The sequence below is a fragment of the Podarcis melisellensis genome (genome assembly GCF_964234715.1).
Source record: "Podarcis melisellensis genome assembly, chromosome: 3".
Taxonomy (NCBI): domain Eukaryota; kingdom Metazoa; phylum Chordata; class Lepidosauria; order Squamata; family Lacertidae; genus Podarcis; species Podarcis melisellensis.
Window position 1 is genome coordinate 36,205,638 of NC_138530.1, and position 18,150 is coordinate 36,223,787.

Here is an 18,150-nt window from a genome sequence, read left to right on the forward strand (position 1 = left end):
AGTCCCCAGTATCTCCAGGTAGTGCTGGGAAAGCTTCCTGCCAGAAACTCTGGAAAGCCACTAGCAGTCTCTGTAGATCAGGGATGGGGAACTTGTCTGGATGTTGCTCAACAACAGCATCCATCATTCCTGGCTATTGGCCCTCCTGACTGAGGCTGGTAGGAGCTGGAATCCAACATCTGGAGAACCACAGATTAGCCACCCCCAGCACAGATGGACCAGCAGTCTGAATTAGTGCATGACAGCTTCTTCAACTTTATGATAAGCTCTCTCCAGGGAGACATGCCTGGCACCATCAGTAGCATTTTTAGGCAAGAACATTCTTATTCACCCACGTCTTTGGATCTTAATTTTAGTGGTGTAGATCTGTTTTTCTATTATTTGTGCATTTGAGGATGTTCTAGCCTCTTTTTATATTTGTTTCTGATGTTCATTTGTGTAAGTTTCTTCGAGTTTCATTTTTGGAAAAAAGTGTCTGATGAATAATAATTTTTATCAAATTGCAGGAAAGGAGATTCGGCCTAAACATTAGGAAGAACTTTCTGACAGAGCTGTTTGACAGTGGAACAGTCTCCCTCAGAAGGTGGTGGACTCTCCTTCATTGGAAGTTTTTAAAACAGAGGTTGGATGGTCAGGGATTCTTTAGCTGTGATTCTTGCATTGCAGGAGGTTGGACTAAATGTCCCTTGGGAGCCCTTTGAACTCTATGATGGTGTGATTCTGCTTCTCCCATCCTATGGAAACAATTCATTCCAGAAGGTTCTCACACAACCAGAAGCCCAAAGAGGAAGATTCCATACTTCCCTGCTCTTCAGCTCACAACTATTCTCTGTGCCATTGCAGGAGGGGCAGTGGCGTAGTGTGGGGGGTGCAGGGGGGGCCGGCCGCACCGGGCGCAACATCTGGGGGTTAGGATTAGGGGGCGCAAATCCACGGGTTAGGGGCTCCAAATTACTTGCCTTGCCCTGGGTGCTGACAACCCACGCTACGCCACTGAGGAGGGGAAAGGCCTCAATGCTCATTCTCCACAACCACTCAACAACACATGGATGCATGCCTCCACCCTGGAAGCTGAGCCCAGTTAAAGATTGAAAGCCTCTGTTTGTTGAGCATTCATCCTGATTTCCTTGCACAGTGCTTACACAGGGGTTCGAATATGGCTGTGTACACCCTGTACCTTTAAAGCACATTCGAAGCACATTGTTTCCCTCAAAGAATTCTGGGCATTATAGTTTGCTGAGGGTTGCTAGGAATTGTAACTCTGTGAGGAACAAACTACAGTGCCCACAATTCCTTGAGAAAAAGAAAGTGCTTTAAAGGTATTGGGTGCATCCTGATTGGCTTGTAGGGAGGTAATATGACAGTGAGCATTCATCCCAATTTGCTTCCACAGAGTTTACACATCTCCCCATCAATCAATCATCTATTCTCCACTTTTTAGTGCATTTCCCCATCACTTTCCTAGCTGCAAATAAACAAAATGAAAACCAACCAGCAACCTTGCTTTGTTTTTAAGTGGATTTGTTTCTACAGAGCGATTTAATTTCCGGCATGTGATTGAATCCTTTTTGCAAAATACTGACAGTCTAGAGGAGACCAAAGAATTTCCTTCTCACTTTCTGCAACACCAACAGGGAAATGGCTGCAAAGGTGGGAATCCTGCTCTTCCTGCTGTGGGGAAGATGCCATTCTCAGAGTCTCTCTCACCCTGAAGAAACAAGAGAAAATATCTACTTGCTACCCACCAGGCAATATTCTGTTGACTCTTGCACAAAAAAGAGTTTCCCATCCAACAGCAGAAATTGCCTCCCTAGACCAAAAGGAAACAGATGGCAGACTGGCACTGGTCTAAAATAGATGCCCAACTAACCACAGAAAAGGTACATATTGGCCAAATAAGTGGCAATGCTGGCCAATCACAATACAGCACTGTTTTCTCTACTCTGCTAGTCTTCTGAACAACCATGGTAGCTTGGCGTTGATTCTGGTGCTCCCAGGACATGTCTACAATGATTTTAGTTATACAAAATGGATATGCCCCTTGCTTGTAAATAGACCCTCTAAACAGTTTTACAAAAATAAATAAATAAAACATTTGACACAACATTTGTTAGAAGAGAGATGGGGAGGAAGGCTTCTGTGGCAATAGAGCTTGGCAGCTGCCATTTGGAATGGGAAGAGTAGGACTTTGATTGACGCTCGGTCCCTTGAAGGTTGATCAGGACAATATTGGGTACATGTAGAAACTTGGATCACATCCATGCCATACATTTAAAGCACATGGCTTCCCCAACAAAGAATCAGGGAAGTTTGTTCACAGTTCTGGGAAGTATAGTTCTCTGAGGACTAAACTACAGCTCCCAGGATTCTTTGAGGGATGTCTTAAATGTGTGGTGTGGCTGTGACCTTAGCTACAGAGAAAAAAGCCACAGTTATCAAAGTCCAGATTTGGAAATACTTAACTGTACTCTGTGTTTCAGGACAGTATGTGGAAATAAGCACTTGCGTATATCTAAAGCACTGGGCGAATTAAGAGAATTAAGGAATGATCTTTTATTTAAAAATAACAACAACCCACAATGTACTTCCTACATTGTACTGTACGTGTAGCTTGAAGATAAGAAAATGTGCAGTCTATGATAGTCTCTTAGATAATTTAGTAATAGTTCTGTTCCTTTGCAGTCCAAAAGAATACCAAGTTTTTAAAACATTACAAAGATTCCTTTGGAAGCCAGGTTTCATGATTCAGAAAGAGAAATATTCACTCATGCTTTGAAGTGAAACAATCCCCTCTTGCGTGCGTGCCTTGAAGTGCAATGGTCACACAAAGTACCTGATGGATAAATGTACTGGTATCTGGCTTGAAGAATAGGGGTGCAAAAACCCAAGAGCAGGACATTTCCAAAAGCGAGATTATGCCATAAAAGGGAATTGTTTTCTGCACCAAGTGTTCTGCAAAAGCTTCTGTATCAGCCTTTGGTCTAAATCGTTTGTTAGATCAGTTGTCAAAACAAAGGAATCTGAGTATTGTTAAACTGAGGACAAAGGTAACTATTGTAGATGGAGTTTCTGTGGCATGCTGCCTGCTCCCTCTGACAAAGGGCTTAAGCACCATGTTGTGTGGATGGGGGAACTGAACTGTGAGCAATAGCCAACACATTGTTATTACAAGGCATAAGTGTCTCTTACATCTGACACACTGCGGCTGCATCCCTGCTCTGAAGTGATGGGGTGACTTCTGATGTCAAAGAAATTTGACTTGAGAGCTACGCCTGGCAAACACTGTCAGCTGGTACACAGCATGTTCACTGTGGGGCCTGGGATCACGTCCCACATCAGCCGTTGGTTCACCTGGTGAATCTGTTGAGTCACTATTGTTCGTCTCAGTTTCCTCATCTGCAAAATGGGGACAATAATCCCCTATTGTCCGGGAGGTGCTGGCAGGATGACTGAGAAATGCTTCATCAAGCCAAAGAAGGATAGAACATTCTTTTTGTATGCTACAACAGCAGCAAGAATACTCATCGCAAAGTATTGGAAGACACAAGATCTACCCACCTTGGAAGAATGGCAGATGAAGGTGATAGACTATATGGGACTGGCAGAAATGACTGGCAGAATCCGAGACCAGGGAAGAGAGACGGCGGAAGAAGATTGGAAGAAACTTAAAGACTATCTTGGGAAATATTGTAAAATTAATGAATGTTAGAGTGATGTTGGTTTAGAAATTAAGTGGTTTTCAGCTGTAATGATTAAGTAAAAAGAAAAGAAAGGTTGAAAATTAAATGAAAACTAAGGGAGAGGATTTGCTGAATTAATAATTAGAAATTGGAATACAAAAAGGGGAGGTATGAGGAGGTCTGGGAAGTAAGTTACATGAAAATAAGGGAATGAAACTTTACCTGTTTTTAAACTGTTTTTAGTTTTGTATTTTTTTATTTTTGATATGTATTTTTTTGTTGTGTTTATTTTTTCTGTATATTCTTTGAAAAGTTAATAAATATCTTTTTTTAAAAAAGAGAGAAATGCTTCATCAAGAGCTGAAAATATACTATTATGTCTTTTAAAATCTCTGTTTAAAAAATCAGACCGGATAGCACCAAAGTAGGCATAATTAATTAGAGCAATCCGTTTCAAAATAAAATGTGTTTTTTTCCTGAGGGAAAACTCCATTACAATGCCCAGTTATGAGCTGCACCTGCAAATTTCAATCCAAAGAGCAAACTGTTTCAAAGATGGTGGACTTGAACTGACTGTATGGGATGTTAGGCACTTAGAGAATCTGGAGCCAATCTTTGTGCTCAGATTTCTGGGATCAGCTGATAGCCAGTGTTACCAGCAAGTGCTCAGAGCAGCTTACAGTAACTCACATCTTATCCTCATAATAGTGAAGAAGAGTTTGGATTTGATATCCCGCCTTTCACTCCCTTTAAGGAGTCTCAAAGCGGCTAACATTCTCCTTTCCCTTCCTCCCCCACAACAAACACTCTGTGAGGTGAGTGGGGCTGAGAGACTTCACAGAAGTGTGACTGGCCCAAGGTCACCCAGCAGCTGCATGTGGAGGAGCGGAGACACGAACCCGGTTCCCCAGATTAGGAGACTACCGCTCTTAACCACTACACCACACTGGCTGCAGGGTTGCAATTTGCCAGGGCCACCCAGCGAGCTTCATGGCTGAGCAGAGATCTGAATCACATTCAAACCCAACCCTACCACTACAAATGGGGGGGAGGAGGCATAAATCCTATGTGGAGGCACATCATGTCCCTTTTCTAAAGTGCTTAGCTTGCTCCCCCCCCTCTTGATCACACCTGATCAGTTTCTTTGCTTTCTTTGTTCTCCACTTAGAAACACCAGACATCCGCCTCCCCCCTCCATTTTGTTTCAAAGGATGTTTCATATTCTAGAATTCTCCCCAACACCACAGAACATTACAGAAGAAGAAAAAATATCACTGCACAATGTTGCTGGAATCTGGATTCAGCGAGCAATTCCACTTCCAATCCTGGCTCAGTCCTGCTTCCTCTTTCCCAATCAGTTTGTGCTCATTTCCAGTAGATCTGTTTTCATTTAGCGAGTTTCTTCTCTCAACTCTCCACATTTCTGAAGTTGACAGTGGAAACCGAAGTAAGACTGAAAGGAACCATCTCAAAAGTACGAGCTGATGAGGATGGAGGAACCGTTGTCCTTTGGGGCCATACATACGCTTTGTGTGTCATCTTCGGCACCCGGTAATGTAGGCAAATAAATTACGTGATTCTTTTTAAAATTATTTTTTCCCACTATAAAAAGCATTTATACAGGCCCAGTGGAAGAGGAGGTGTGGAGGAGAGTGAAACCCTAAATGTGGAAACCAGGAGGGAGGGAGATTTAATCTTCCCTCCAAATAATACCATTATTAGGTCAATAACAGTGTTCGACACCTCAGCTCTCAAAGGCAGGTATCCTGTGATTGCCAATTGCCGGAAATCACAAATGGGGAGATTGTGACCACCGTCAGGTCCCTCTTGCAGGTTTCCCATAAGTGTCTGAGTGACCACTGTGAGAACAGGATGTTCGGCTAAGTGGGCCATTGACCTGATCCAACAAGGGTCTTCTCATAGTGTGCAAGCTTTCATGTTCTGCAGAAGTCTTCATCAGGCTAGGTGGCAAACAAAGCCGTAGAAAAGAGGGCGGGAGCAAAGACCCTGCAAGAAGCTTGAGGTGGCATGCACGCTTCTCCCCCCGCCCCAATTTAACCCTGTGAGGTAGGTTAGGCTAAGAAGCAGGGACTGGTCCAGGGTCACCCAGTGAGCTTCATGGCTGAGTGGTGATTTGAACTCTGGTATCCAATACCAACACTCTGGTCTTAATCCAATACTAAAATCACTGCACCATGCTGGCGCTCTCTCTCTCTCTCTCTTCCACACTGACTTTTGAGACGAAGAGAGGGAGAAGGTATCAGACATTCAAATGTGCTTTGGATAGGTGCCATGAAAGTTCCAAAATGGAACAAGGCATGAATGGGAAAAGAAACATTTCCCACCCCCTGTAGGCCAACACTGCTACCTTTACTTATAAATTATCTTGTTACCCAAAGTCTTTATATAGCAGATTGTGGGCTGCAAACCCTGATTCATGCCTTGTACTTCACAGACCATTGTTTTGTTTTGGCTCCAAAACCATTTGTATCCCACTCCGGTTTTCCCGGAAAATACCTGCCACCCTATTGTAGAGAAAACGGTCCTAGCTAGCGTGTGGCACACAATGTGGCTTTACTTACAGGAATTCCTCTACAGTTAAGATTTCCAGGGAGTTGACAGAGGTCTAAAGAAAACATGTTTGCCTGCTTTTAAAACATGGAATGCTGGGGGGGGGCGGGGCGGGGAGAGCAGAACTACCTGTTAGTAGGGAAATGTGAGTTTCTGTGACTCCCCTCTGAAAGTACTGAGAACATTTCAAAGGGGAAATAGGCAGGCTCGTAAGGGGGCTTCTCCCACTTATTTGCCTTCCTTCCTTCTGTTTTTCTTTTTCTTTTTTAAAACAATTTTTCTCCTTTAGAAGAAGCTGGTGTTAGGAAAAACAGTTCAGGGAAACATTTTCAGGGAACAATTAGCTAGCACCGGAAGAAATAATACCACCAACACACACCCCCAAACACATACTTGTCAGTTTCCCCTACAAACACTCCCTGTGTGGTTAATGTTAACTGCAGACATGTTTAGAAAATATGTTTATTACTTGTTAGTTAGTTAGTTATCATTCATATATATATATGAATACAGTATATGTGTGTATATATATATATATGTATGTATGTATGTACTGTATGTATATATATATGTGTGTGTGTGTATATGTGTGTGTGTGTATATATATATGTATGTGTGTATATATATATGTGCGTGTGTGTGTGTGTGTGTGTGTATGGGCAACTAAGATGATATATAGTTCTGCCTTTCATAGATCAAAATTTCAGAATTCTGGGTTGAGTGAGTCATCTAGTCCAGCCCCTCCTTCAAGTACTCCTCATAAGGCTTGGTTTCTAGATCCTTTACCATATATGCTTCCTAAACTCATATGAAATAAACTTAGGGCAGTGCCAAATGACCTGTATTCATCTTGATTTATTTGCAGGGAGATTAGATGATGCTGGCTATTTAATGAGCACACATCCTGATTTATTTATTTTTTATTTATCAAACTTATTAGTTGCAACTTACAACCAGCAATAAATAACACAGACAGTAAAACCAGCATCAACAGAGAAAAAACTAAGACTCCACGAGTATTTTTATGATTCCTTTGCTGAAAAGTTAGGTGGCACTATGTCGAAAGAAGTGTGATCCAACACTTTCCTGTGCATGTTCCCATCAATTTCCTTATAGCAAAAGGTCTGATCTTTTGGTTACTGGTGGTCCCCCAGTCAACTATAATTGCACAACCTGAATTTACTGGTATGTTATTGAATTGTGTGCGTGCGCACCCCCTCCAAAATTGTGACAGTTTGAAAGCATCATTGACATATGAAAAAAGGAACATCAGTTAAACGGCCTTGGCCCATTATACCTAAAGAAGCATCTCTACCTTCATCATTCAGCTCAGACACTGAGGTCCAGCGCCTGGGGCCTTCTGGCAGTTCCCTCACTGTGAGAAGTGAGTTTACAAGGAACAAGGCAGAGGGCCTTCTTGGTAGTGGTGCCCGCCCTGTGGAAGGCCTTCCCATCAGATGTCAAGGAAATAAACAACTACCTGACTTTTAGAAAAAAAATCTGAAGGCAGCCCTGTTTAGGGAAGTTTTTAATGTTTGATGTTTTGTTGTGTTTTTAATATTCTGTTGGGAGCTGCTCAGAGTGGCTGGGGCAGCATATAAATAATAACATTGTTGTTGTTATTGTTGTTGCGGGTCCTACTAGTAGATTATAACATCCAAAGTACTGTGGGAATATTCTCCCCTTCTTGCTGTCCCTATTGTTCAAGACCCTGTCCATAATAGATGTCCATAATAGATGAAAAAAGAAGAATTGGTAGCTGCCCAGAGTGGCTGGGGAAACCCAGCCAGATGGGCAGGGTATAAATAATAAATTATTATTATATTTTTATTATGAAGCTAAGAAGGACTGCCTTTAACTTAACAGCATCTGTGGCACTGAGACAGAAGGCAGCACCTACAAGTGCTTTCCCCATCCTCCACTGGACTCTTCCCAAGAAGGATAATGTGCATCAGGACAGGTGGGAAGACAAAGCAGGAGGGGTAGTGGTTGCTTCCCCCTGCCCTCCCCTAAACATTTAATAGTACAGTATATAAGCAGCACAGATCTGAGCAAGAGGCTGGTGGTGTTCTTAAACATGAGCTCACCCATCCAGAAAACTCCCCACTGAAATCAATGGCCATTGCATGAGAGTACACAGCCTTTGCGTAAAGGGAGCAACTCTCTTTATACATTTCTTTCTTGGAATATATATAACAGGGATGAGGAAAGGGCTGTAACTCAAGAGCATCTGCCTTGCATGCAGAAGGTCCCAGGTGCAATCTCTGGCATCTCCAGGTAGGGTTGGGCGAGACTCCTACCTGAAACCCTGGAGAGCCAGTCAGTGTAGACCATACCAAGTTAGATGGACCAGTGGTCTGAGTGCAAGGCAGCTTACTGTGGTCCTGTGAGGACCCTGCAGTGCTCCCAATGTTGTTGGGCTCCAACTCCCATCAGCCCCAGCCAGCATGACCAGGGATGATGGGAGTTGTAGTCCAAAGCACCTGGAGGACGTCAGCTTCTCCATTTGCTGTATATAGTCATTAACACATCATATGATATGTGGAAATTCTCATAAACCCGTAATTTCCTCCATATCTCGTCTTCCTAATCTTTTCCCCAGATTGAAATGTTCACTGAATGTGAACATGTAACATGTTGCTTCCCTGGACACAGCTTATTTCTGTATTCATCTCAGGTTGGGTGTCGTCCCTTCCCCTTTTGCAAGAAATTATGATATTACTATATATCCATCTATTTTTAGCCCATATCCCCAGCAGTGTGCAAAGAGGTAAGGAAATAACATTGACTCATATTTCTGACACCTTGTCTTTATCCTGTATGGTTGCTTTTTTTTTTTTTTTTTTTTAATGTTGTAAATCCAGAGTCAAGCCTACCAGTAATGATTTTTCCTTATGTGGTGAGTCAGGAGGTCTCCAGCCCAGATAAAATCACAACAGTTTTAACAGAATAAATACTTTAAAAAGTATTCACACAACTTGCCATCACCATTAAAGCCTACAAAAATGGATGGGAAATCTGTGTGGCCCCCCTACTCCCATGAGTCTCAGCCAGTAGTGCCAATGGTAGAGACAAAGTCCAACAATATCTGGAGGGCCACAGGCTCCCCAACTGAGGTCTGCATGATCCTTCTCAGTACTAACCTGTATGATGGGAAGAGACCTTGTTTCCTTCTCTTCTCTCCCTCTGGTTAGGTCCTTATGCATTCAGATATCGAAGGCGTGATGGTGGGCAATGCCCATCAGCGAGTGACTGAAGCTTTTATGACACTTGAGATGATCTGTTGGAGAAATTGACACACATGGTATACAGCAGTGCAAAGGTTGTTCATATATTTTCATGCAGTGTGCTTGTGGATATGAAGAATCAAGGGGCATTTGTCCTTGGCCTCAAGCTCAAATGAGGCCCCCAATTAAGACAACTGTTTGGCGTTTGATATGTTTTGCAACTTACAAGAACTTAAGAATATGAGATGAGCCTGCTGGATCAGGTCAATGTCTCATCCAGTGCAGAATACTCTTCTCAAAGTGGCCGATCAGATGCCTGTGGGAATCCTAAAAGCAGGACCAGAGCGCAGCAGAATTCTACCCACCTGTGATTCCCAGCAATTTGTATTCAGAGACATACTGCCTCTGACAAAGCATGGACATCATGGTTAGTGGTTACCTCCTCTATTATTGGGCAGAGTGAGGCAATTGTCTCTGACAGCAGTTGCTGGAGGGGCAACGATGACATCCCCCACCAAAGGAATTTCTCCTGAGCCTCCTTGCCACACCTTTCTGTTGGAGGTTAGAGTTGTGTATGACGCATGGTCTTGCCTGCCCACCCTCTATAACTATGCTATAGTGGGAGTTGGAGGACACAGTCCCACTGCTTGGCTTAAAGTAAAATCCAGCCGCCATCTTCCTTATCCAAGTCTTATCTAGCTACTCCTTCAGATCCGGTTCTGCAAATACTCTTGTTGACCACTTCCCAAACACCAACTGGCAATGCTCTTTGCTTTATGGTTCTGTCCTTGCAATTAACCACAGTAAAATTTTGGACAGATTGTGTAACGTCTGTTCCTCCAGAATCACTGCTACAAATCATTTACTTCTAATGAACTATTTCTATTTTGAAAAGAAACCCAAACAACTCTGCTGGGAGACATTCCCCAACTGGATTGCTGTCATGAAATAAACTCCCCACGGTGACCTCCTCCTTGGGTCCAGGACTTTTCAGTTCACCATGGGAAAAGTCAATAGGAATCCGTTCCCATGTGCATTTCTTCACATATTCCATAATTAATCAAATGTTCATGAAGCTATCATAAAACAAAAGGCTGGTGTTTCGCAATAGTTCAACTTCCCTTTAAGTACTAAAATAAGCATCATGTTTGCAAAAGCATTTACCAAATCATCTAGTAAACACCGTTTTTCCGTATATCTAGTATTGTTCATACATGGGCTCTGTTTAAAATTTTGCTCAATAGAATTTGATTCTTCTCTCTTCTGCTTTATAAAATGAGTGACATGTGTTCTACCATTGCTTGGAAGAAGTCTCGCTGGTGGCTGTAGGAAATCCTACATAGACATACCTGGAAAATGACCTGAGTGTGTGAATACTACTTAGAATGTTGGACTAGGAGCTGGGAGAACAGGGTTCATTATCACCATGGAGCCCTGAAGCTCAATGGGTGTCCTTGGGCCAGTCTCTGCCTCTTAGAACAATATACCCCAGAGGACAAATGTGGAGAGGCAAGACAACCATACATCCACCTTCAGCTCCTTAGAGAAAGGTGGGATATGCATGTAATATAATACAATGTTATTAGGTTCTAAAGGAAAGCTACTGATTTCCACAGACCCTTCTTGGTGTTTGTTGCGATATCAGAATCCAACCCTATTCCTTTATGCCATCTGATGATAGTAGCACTTGAACATCTGAATAAGCTAACCCTCTGTTTTCTTCTCTTTTTTAACCACGGATGTAAAACAGCATTAGTCTCTTTATCATCCCCTCTGCACATGTGTGGTAACTCTTTCCAGTGGTATTTTTTCCCCATAGCAGTTAGCTTTGTAAAGTGAACAGAATGAAAAGACAAACAAAACTAAATAGCATCTAAGACAAGGCATTGTTCTCTGGAAGAACTTTAACATGTAGCCGTGATGATCTGCATAACTCAGACAAGTTTGTCCACTTACAAGCATTGTGGTCATCTCAAACATAATGTTAGTTGGGATAGCCCTTAATACACTTGCTATTAACCCGCACACTGTTGTAAAAGGTTTTTATACTTTTAAATAAAACTGAACTGCATCCTACACATTCGTCCTCCTCCTTTTTTTCTTTTCAGACTCGAATAGACTGAGTAATTCCTTTTAAAGCAATTGGCTTCACATTACTCTTTAAGAACAACCGTCCTTTGACTGAGTTAGTCTAGAGCCATTCAACAGAATGAGGGTACAGAATGAAGGGGTAACGACACAGTAAAGCTGCCTTATACTGAGTCAGACCATTGGACATCAAGCTCCATACTGTCCACACAGATTGGCAGTGTGATTTTCCAGTCTCCCGTGGTCTGTCAGAGATTGAATCTGGGACCTTCTGCGTGTAATGCAAATGTTCTACGCCGCAGCTCCAGGAAAGATTTGCTTACCATATTTTAGCTCAATGATTTTCTCTCAACGTGGCTCACATCAATAGAGAGGGAGGCGGGGAGGTTGCCATTGGGCTTACAAAAAGCTTCCAACTCTACAATTCTCTGATTCTATAAGAACTTTAAAAATGAAAAAGTGGAATGGAGGGGGGGAATGGCGGAGGACAGAGATAAGAATATAATAAGTGTCTGCTGGATCAGGTCAAAGGCCCATCTAATCCAGCAGCCTTATGTGACAGGTTCTCTCAAGACCTATCAGTCCCAGTGTTCCAAATGCATGGACAGAAAAGAAGGCCAGCTGGGAGGAGGGGCTACGTTACCATAACAATCAGGGTCATTGATCTCAGGGACAGTGAGAGCCAGTAGTGCTGCTAGTAGGATTTACAGCCCACAGTCATCAAAAACTGCATGCATTTTGCTAGAGAGCAAAGAATGCTTATACTATCTAGCTATTTTGCTGATTGTGACCCTGAAAGAAAAACTGGCTTCGGGGAAACAATTTCTGAATTTGCAATGAGAAACACCATAAAAACGCAAAGCTTTAAAATGAACTGGTCTATTTATAAAATGTTTGAAGTCATGTTGATCCATTAGAACAAGAACAACAACAACACTCAAAAGATTTTATATATATAAAGATTGTTATTGTTTTCTTTATGGTCATGGGGGACGGATTTAAAAAAAGATTATGAGAGCAATTTGCTTGTATGAAACATAACAAACAAGAACCAATAATTTTGAGTTTTTAAAATAGCCCCATTTTTTATTATCTTGTCAAAATCCTGACAGGATAAAACCTTTATTAGAACCAGCTGAAAAGTTACCAAACAGTTAGCTAGGTTTATGGGGTTGTTCTTCAGGCTGGGTGATATATTAAACAAAAATAGCAAAAGGGAGAAGGATGTTGGCCACAATCTCTTTTCAGACATGCAGAAAATGTAATTTCAGAATTTAAATGGATACCGTTTTTTCGTGACTCTTGAGATTCTATGTATGGGATGCGACTGCGGTATCTTTGAGGGAAGGAGGCCATATTGAAACTTTGTAATGGGCCTTTAAAAAGGGATGCATAAACCCTTATGACAGAGGCCAGAGTGTTTTGCCATTGATGGGCAAGGATTTATGACTCCCAATTGTTCAACAGCAGAAACAGCACAATGAGCTCTGTCTTCCCTAAATTATACCACTGAAGTGAAGAATGTTTTGGGATAACCAGGAGTGGATTTTTCTGTGGAAGGACAACAAACTCCATTCAGTACTGGTATTGATGGGCTTAGAATTCTTTAATACTAAATTAATATCTTTTGCATCAGTCTGTGGCCAGCGGATCAGGGGTTTTACTTAAACAGAAAGTAGATCCTGCAAGCCTGACATCTGCCTGCTCCTGGATTAGATGCTCCACTGCATCCTTCCTCAACCTGGTGCCCTCCAGGTGTTTAGGACTCAAATTCCCATCATCATTGGCCTAGGTGGCTGGGGCTAAAGGCAATTGCACTCTAAAACCTCTGGGAGGCACTAGGTTGGAGAAAGTGGATCAACTGTAAACTGGGGAGGAGCAGAGAATTATAGCAAAGTACTGCAAACATTTGCTTTATTAGCCAAACTTTAGAAGCTGCTTTCCTTCCTTGTTCTAACACAAAATCTAGAAATGCATTGTTTGTACACCACAAACACTGCACTTAACAGCATTTGTCTGGAGAAGGAATAACCAATGTCACAATTATTTCCTTGCCCTTTTCTGCATGGGCACCATTTGCTTTATGAGCTCTCACTTTTACTTTATGAAGGAAAGCGGGGGGCGAAAGTAACCTTTAAGAAAAATGGGATAAAGAGTAATGTGAATTGTTTTCCATCTTCCTATGACAGCAGTGGTTTATTTATAGCCGAAGACCAGAGGACGGTCCTCACGTGGCTATTGAAAATGAAAACAGTATGCGGGGTTTTGTTTTGTTTTGCTTTTGTGCTTTTGCAGTTAAAAAATCTCTCTCCGCATTCCCTAAACCCTTGTTATTGTAACCAGAGCCACATTTCACATTGCTACAATTGAGGGTTATGTAAATTCCAAGGATTTTAAAGGACAGGGCCTGCACACTCTGTGTTTGGCCACAGAGAAGTTGACACAAACGGTTACGGACAACTTTTTTGAGATGGAGGAAGGTGCTTGAATAAACTAAAAACAGATGAGAGGCACAGTGCAAAATTCAGCCTGAACTGGAACCAAATGCCTTTGGGAGGGTCAGGTAATAACATTTTCTTATTGCTTTCATTTCTACAGAAGTAGTTCAGGGTGGACAAAACAAACAAAAACCCGAAACACCTTCCAAGCCTTTTCCTGGATGTCCAAAAGCTTTATACTTATTTAGGAGTTTAAAGGGACAACATATTGACTTTGTGTCCTTGTATAGCTCATTGGTTTCAGTGGGCTGTGTTATTGCACTCATGGCTTCTGAGCTTCCCATAGGCCTCGGGCTGACCACTGTGCAGAAAGAACACCAGACTAAGTGAATCCTTGCGCTATTCTTATGTCCTTAACCCAGGGGTCAGCAATCTTTTTCAGCTGTGCCCAGGGCAACCCAAAGCAATTTTCAACCAAACAAGCAGGCAGAATTCCCCACCTCACATAGACTCATAGAGTTGGGTCATCTAGTCCAAACCCCTGCAATGCAGGTATCTCAGCTAAAGTAGCCATGACAGGTGTCTATCCCACCTTAAAAACCTCTTTGGACTTCAAAACCTCCAATGAAGGAGACCTGCAGAGTGGCTGCATAGCCTGTGTGTACAGATCCAGGGGTTGTTGTGCTACTCATGACAAAGTCCATTTGGGAGCAAAGAGTCTGCTTGCAAGTAAACAATCCCTGAATCCCATTTACAACCAAGATCTATGGTCAGTGTGTGGTCCAGGAGGCCGGCCTATATAAAATCTCCCTCATGAGCCTCCTGGTTGCTGGCAACAGCACAAGTTTCTGCCTTCTTGTTCGGTTTCTCTTCCTGGCTGTGCTGTAGTTTGCTGAACTCCCTATGATGCCGACCTCGGACTGTTTCCTCATATTGCGTCTGGATCGTATTTAGCCCTAGACTGATTCCCTGTGCTTGAGCTTGGCTTGTGTGTACTGCATTGCACCAGCAAGCCTGGCGAGTCCTTTGGTGAGAAGCTTATGCCTACTGGGAACCTTGCCCCTGAGGGCAACCGTTGGAGCATGACCGTCGGTTTTTCTTAGGAGGTATGAATTTGGGCCTCAGGCCTCCGCCTGCTGCTCTGTATCTTAAATATTTAAGTCTTGCCTCTTTGTTTATACTTCATATAGACCTTTGGTTGCTGCCCCACTTCTGTTTCTGCAGATTGCCTGTGAAGGGAACAGCAAGTGTGTGTATCTGTTTAATTGATTACATGTGTTGGGGATGTGCCCTCAGCCCAAGTCTGATGATGGGCCTCAAAGAGGCTAATAGCTTCCCTCCTTAGGTTTTGTGTAAATTTTACCCTGTCAGGAGCTTAAGGGCTATAAAAGCAGTCATCACACAACTAAAAGCATTTTTTTCCTTCTTTCCAAGCAAAAGGAAAGGGGGGGGTGGAATAGGAGATACAGGCATGATATCTGAGGGGAAAGAGTTTACTATTGAAAGAAAAGAAAATCCACAAAAGGCCGTTAAATAATATAGGAAACAGTGGTGCTCAAAATGTGACCAACACCTGATTCAAATGGTCTTGGAAAGGCTTCAGTGACTAAGGAATATGTCTTCTGCCTTTGAGTCATCTTGGGACACAGTGAAGAAAAAAGAAAAAGAACTTGAACAAAAACAAATGTCAGCTTCAAAGTCTATGAACAGAAATGTTGGCTTAGAGGCAGGGTTATTGCTTTAAGGTTTCCAAATTTGGAAAGTAAGGAAGTAAGCAAAGATTCCTTCTTTGATGCTACTATGTGACAGACCCCCAGATATTGATTCGGTGTTTACACCCACTTCCCTCCTCCTTTGTAACCCTGTCATGCCTTCTCTTTGATCATTCCTGTCATCTGGGGGAAAGTCCCTTTAGGTCCTCCTTTTTATCCCTAAAAAGTTTCAGAGGGGGTTTTTTTGGAGGGGGGGACTACTGGGCTTCTAAGTGCTTTTATGAAACCCCCCTCTCCAACACAGAATTGGAAGTTCACTGAGTGCCTTGTCTCTAACTATTAAGCTGAAGGGGTCGGTAGGGACCTCCAGCATTAAGGCCTTATTCTTGTGTGACTTTTCATTGTGGCAAAACTACTCTGTGGTGAGAGGCAGCTTTAGGGTACTGCAACTGGTTTAGGCACACTGGGTGCTGGCACCACAGAGGACATCACAATAACAATGTAGAACAGAGCATGGGAGGCAGAGGGTACAAATTTTAGTGTCACACAGGTATGTGAGAGCCCAAAGTCCTCTACTACTGTGATCCATTTTCCCATGCCAGTTTTGCACAGTGAATATTTTGTTTGTATGCATGCAAGTGAGGAGAGATGGCATTTATCAACATGGGGCAAAAAGTTAGTTTTCAACAGTTTGCTGTGATTTATGAGCACTAGACTTCACTATGTGAGGGTGTGTGTGCCAATTGTTTATCAGCTCCTGAGGTGGTGTAGCACTAGGCATGTTATGATTCTGTAGGGAATGACTGGATGGAAAGTAGTCTTAATAAGTGCCACAATGGGATTAGACAGTCATATAGTCATGTATCTTTTGCCTGTATTTATAAATAGTCACTCTCATTATATCACCATGGATGCAGCACTTTTAATACTTGACATGGTTATAACTCCATTTCATGATATGGAAGTAAATTTATCAGAACAAGACAATCCAGAAGAATTACAGGGACCTATCGATTTGTAGTGACCAGTGCTTTTTTTCTTGAAAAATAGGTGCTAGTACTCACCATGAAGTTGTTACAGTAAGTGCCACACATTTTAACAACAACTAAAAGAGGTGCCAGTACTGTGTACCCTTGAATACCCCCCCTGAAAACAAAGCACTGGTGGTGACACATTCCTCTATGTCAGGCATTACCTTTTGGGACCAGAGGGCACATTTCAAATTTGGGGAGAAGGCTAGGGGTGCCAGTCACAATATGGCTGTCGTGGGGTATACTACAAAATGGCTATCATGGAGAACGTGGCATAAAACAAAATATAGAGAAACAACCTTATGCTTGCTATAGGAAGTCAGCTATGAGATCACACAACACTGATCTTACACATACACATCTTAATGACAATACATCATAGTAAATACCAAAGAAGTATCACAATAAGATATTTGCCTTATACCCAAAGGATGCAGATATGAGTAACTTTAAGAATGCAATTTGCCTTCCATCCAGGGCCTGGCCAATGGGCATGTGCAGCCTTCTATGCTGCCTGTTGGTAGAACTCGCATTGTAAGAGCTTTTGTGCTGGGTATTAGTGCATGAACACTTAAATGGCTGGCTGAGGGCACCTGGATGATCTATTAAGAAGTTTTGTAAGTGAATCACTGCCCTGTCTCACCCTTTCTCTGCTTCATTCTTCATTGTCTGCTAGTACCACTATGCTACATCTGGCAAGGAAGCCAGTTATTGATGTATGCTGACTCACACTGAGGCATCGTCAAGATATCTTGGGCAGTTCATAATGCCATGCAGTGCCAGCTTACAGTACAGTCATGATACCACACTGGTACAGCAGCCATTATGTGTTTTCCCAACTTGGAAAACTAAGCTGCAGGGCACTGTTAAAAAACCAACCTTAAGTTCTGGGACAGAGGAAATTCTGCTTCCGTAAACCTACAGTAAGTTCCATGTATTTTGGGAAAGGAACCCTATAGGTGGTTAGGGTTTTATGAGCCCCTGTTTCTTGTGCCATTTTTCAAAACTGGAGATGACAGAGTGACAACTCAGCTGGTGGACTGCAAGGAAATTAACAGTACATGCAGAGTAAATTTATGAAATTTCCTGTCACAAGATTTTTTTGGGAATTTGCTGCCACAAGACTTGGTGATGGCTACTAATTTAGAGTCCTTTATAAGGAAATTAGGCAAACAAATGGAAAACAAAGTTATCGCTGGCTACTGCTTATGATGGAACCTTATTTCTGGGTTCAGAGGCACTATGTCTGTGAGTACCAGTAGCTGGAGAACAAAAGCAGGCGAGGGCTATTGCCTCATATCCTTTTGGGCTTCCCAGAGATATTTGGCTAGCCACTGTGGAAAACAGATTCTGGACTAAATAAGCCTTTGGTCTGACCCAGCAAGACTTTTCCTATGTTCTTA

General features: G+C 42.4%; 1 protein-coding gene across 6 annotated transcripts in view; it reads right to left on the reverse strand.

The window, feature by feature from the left end:
- The window catches only part of DAAM2 (dishevelled associated activator of morphogenesis 2), a 219,026-nt gene that overhangs the window by 194,187 nt on the left and 6,689 nt on the right, over nucleotides 1-18,150 (reverse strand). For 4 of the 6 annotated variants that reach the window (XM_081903778.1, XM_081903772.1, XM_081903774.1 and 1 more), the window contains exon 2: nucleotides 9,395-9,531. The exons of 1 other annotated variant lie outside the window; for it this stretch is intronic. The gene's annotated coding sequence lies outside the window, so the exon portion shown is untranslated. The remainder of the gene's footprint in view (nucleotides 1-9,394; nucleotides 9,532-18,150) is intronic. One more of the 6 variants, XM_081903776.1, reaches the window with a different exon arrangement.